Below are 3,798 nucleotides of genomic sequence, written 5' to 3' on the forward strand. Positions count from 1 at the left end.
AGCATCCCCACCGATGCAATGCCTGCCCTGCTACCTCCATCACTGGTGGAGAAGCAGCGCTAGCATCAGTGCCAATTATGGGTGATTTCCAGCAAGATCTCACTGAAATCAGGTGATATCTCACCTGGAATCAGCACCAATGCCAGCACCCTTGTGTGCCTCAGCTGGTGATGGCTGGCTTGTGCAATGGCCCTGTCATCCAGAAAACCCAAGGGACCAGAAGAAGCAATACAGTGTAACTTGCAGTGGAATTGTTTTCTGATAAAGAGCTAGGATTTTTTAAAATAAATAAATAAATAAATAAATTAGGGTAATCAAATAAAGTTATACCAAAGCAGAAGTCACATCCCCTTGCCACGGGGGGGAGAAAACAGAATCAGAGCCCACCTTATTTCTGTGACTGCAAGTTGCTTTAAATTGGTTTTTTTTTAATTTGGTTTTAATTGTTGTAACCTGTTCTGTGACCTTGGGGTGAAGGGTGGGTAATCAATCAATCATTCAATCAATCAATCAATCAATGATAAAAATCACAATAATTATTGAAGCTTTTTCCTCAACATTTTCCAAACCATTTAAAATCAAAGGACACGAAGAGCAACATTTGCTTTGTATTCATTTATTGAATAGATGTGTATGTTCGCACCTCGGGCAAATTAGCCTGAGCAGCTTACAGAAATTTGACAAAAATATTTTACAGACATAGATAAGCTGTGTTAAGAAGAGCAGCAAACCCTCTGGATAAAATTCCAATTAAATTTAAAATGTTAGCCCAAATGTGCTTCTGAAACAGAGCAACGCAGGGGAAACGGCTCGCAAAAAATGTCTCTTAGGAGAAAGGCACACTAAATTGCTGGGAAGTTTACATCACTTAAAAAAAAAATGAACAGATGCAGAAATGCGTAATGGTTCATGTGAGACTAGGACCTGAGAGACCAAGGTTGAAATCCCCACTCAGCTATGAAGGTCACTTGGTGTGACTTTGGGCCAGTCACTGCATCTCAGCCTAAACTACCTCAAAGGGTTGTTGTGACTGGTTCAGTGAGGAGGGGGAGAAGCATGTGTGCCGCCTTGAGCCCCTTGGAGGAAAAGGTGGGATAAAAATGCAATAAATAAACGAATGGAGAGCCAGTGTGGGAGCCAGTGTGGTGTAGTGGTTAAGAGCGGTAGACTCGTAATCTGGGGAACCGGGTTCGCGTCTCCGCTCCTCCACATGCAGCTGCTGGGTGACCTTGGGCCAGTCACACTTCTTGTCTCTCAGCCCCACTCACCTCACAGAGTATTTGTTGTGGGGGAGGAAGGGAAAGGAGATTGTTAGCCGCTTTGAGACTCCTTAGGGCAGTGATAAAGCAGGATATCAAATCCAAACTACTACTACTACTACTACTACTACTCCTCTTCTTCTTCTTCTTCTTCTTCTTCTTCTTCTTCTTCTTCTTCTTCTTCTTCTTCTTCTTCTTCACATTGACAGATTAATCTATCCTGACCCACAGTTAATGGCCAGGATGAAGTTTTGACTGAGAAATTTCGCACAGAGGCAGAGCATTGCTTCTTAGCTAGCCCACTCTTAGGTTGTCGTGGTTGCCTTAAAAATGATCTTGTGGACACTCTCTCTCCCCCCCCCCAACTCTCACTGCAGTCAAATAAAGACAACCAACCATGCCCCCCCCCACACCTCTCTCACTCTCAAGGAAAAATAGTAAATGAATAGAAAAAAAATGTTGTTGTGGGCTTTGGGTCCATGTTTGTCATCGATCAATATGTGTTCCCATTTCCTCTGGTAACTCTTTCTTGTCTCCAACTTTGGGGACTTTATACCTTCTTTCCCAGACCTCTTTCTCCCTCTTGGCTGGGAATGACATCCTCAAGACTGCTTTTGTTCCACATCGACATCTGTGGGAACGTGATGTGATGGAGAATCTCATATCACCATCAGGTTGCTAGCCTTGATGAGCGGGGGGCAGCTAGTCTATTACAGTCGTACCTTGGAAGTCGGACAGAATCCGTTCCAAAACGTTCAAAAACCAAAGTATGGCTTCTGATTGGCTGCAGGAAGCTCCTACAGGAAGCTCCTACAGCCAATCAGAAGCCCTGGAAGCCCTGTCGGACATTTGGCTTCCAAAAATAGTTCGCAAACCAGAATAGTCACTTCTGGATTTGCGACGTCCGGGAGCCAAAACGTTCAGGAACTAAGCTGTCCGATTTCCAAGGTACGGCTGTATTTGAAAATGTGACTCCTGAGTAACTAAGTAAATAATCCACAATATGTGATTTAACTCCTTGGGACAGGAATTAACAACCCCTGAAGACCCCCTGCAAGATTACAATAGCTACTCCCACTTCTCAGTACCTTTGGGGACAAACAATGTCCATTAGGCAGCACAGCTGCAGATAGAAGGCAATCTAAGCTTTTCTAGATACATGAAGTCTTTGGGGTCCAAAGAATGGAAGGCCTATGATACATCCTGAAGAAGAAATGAGCAGCATCACCAGCTATTGGAAGGGCTGTAGTTCAGTGGCAGAGCATCTGACTCGCATACAGAAGGTCACAGGTTCAATCCCCGTCATCTCCAGGTAGGGCTGAGAGAGAATCCTGCAGGCAGTCCTGGAGAAGCTGCTGTCAGTCAGTGTAGACAATACTGAGGTAGATGGACAGGTGGATCTGCGGAGTATAAGGCAGCTTTCTCCCTTTCTATTTAGGAGTGTGTTTCAAGACAGATACAGTAAATTCCCTTAATGACAAGTGAGACTCCCTCTTCCTTGTCTTCACTTGGCCTGGGTTCTGGGAGAAACCCTACTGCAGGCTTGTATTTAGGAGCCTGCCAGCGAATTGTATAGACCCAGTTAATCACCCAGTTGCCCCAAGAGCACCTGTTTGGTGTCTGAACTCTGCAATCAGAGTTCAACAGACAACACACCCTGGGCCCTGCGTCCAGGGGCAAAAAAAAATTAAGATACCCACACCCTCAATTAGTAGAAGCTTAGAGGGATGTCCTGAATCTTGCTGAAATCAACTGAAACACAGTCTTGTGTCATAATTTAGCCAGACATAATTATAATTACCACTCAACATTGCTGCAACAAGAGCCAGGACAAGTGCTGAGTTTTCCCACATAAGCCACTAGGTGTCCTCATAGGTACACATATAAACACCAGGAGAGGGGATAACCTCTGAGCTAGGAACCCCATAGCAATAGCAATTCGACTCCTTACTGAAGGATGTCAAAGTCCTGGTACCTCCTGGGCTCAGAGCATGGGGAAGGGGTCCTTTAGGTCCATCAGCAAATAGAAGAAGGAGAAGAAGAAGAAGAAGAAGAAGAAGAAGAAGAAGAAGAAGAAGAAGCCGCCAGCTTAAGCAATGCGCAGACATCCTCAGAGGCAAAGAAGCGTTGGTGAAACAGACAACTGGTCTACCTAGCTCAATACAGGCTACACTGACTAGCAGTGGCTCTTCAGGATTTTAGGCAAGATTATCTCTCAGCCCTACCTGGAGATGCTGGGGGGTTAAACCTGGGGTGTTCTGCCTGCAAAGTACCTAGATGTGCTTAGGATGAGATCGCTGGGGTTGAATCAGGAGCCTTCTGCATGCCTAGCCTGTGCTCCCTGCAAAAGTAGGGGCCTTCACCAAGAGGGACCCACAACGTGGACACCCTTTTGAAAGCATTTGCAACTGGATTGGTTTCAGTCAGCAAAATCTGAAGGGCTGTGACAAGCGGCAAAGGTTAAGGCACCCTGGGTTGGAAATCCACCTTTTTTCCCCCTGCTCCTCGGCTACTGTGCATTTAGTAGTAGCTTGACATG

This window comes from Podarcis liolepis (genome assembly GCF_965112155.1).
Source record: "Podarcis liolepis genome assembly, chromosome: 16".
NCBI lineage: Eukaryota > Metazoa > Chordata > Lepidosauria > Squamata > Lacertidae > Podarcis > Podarcis liolepis.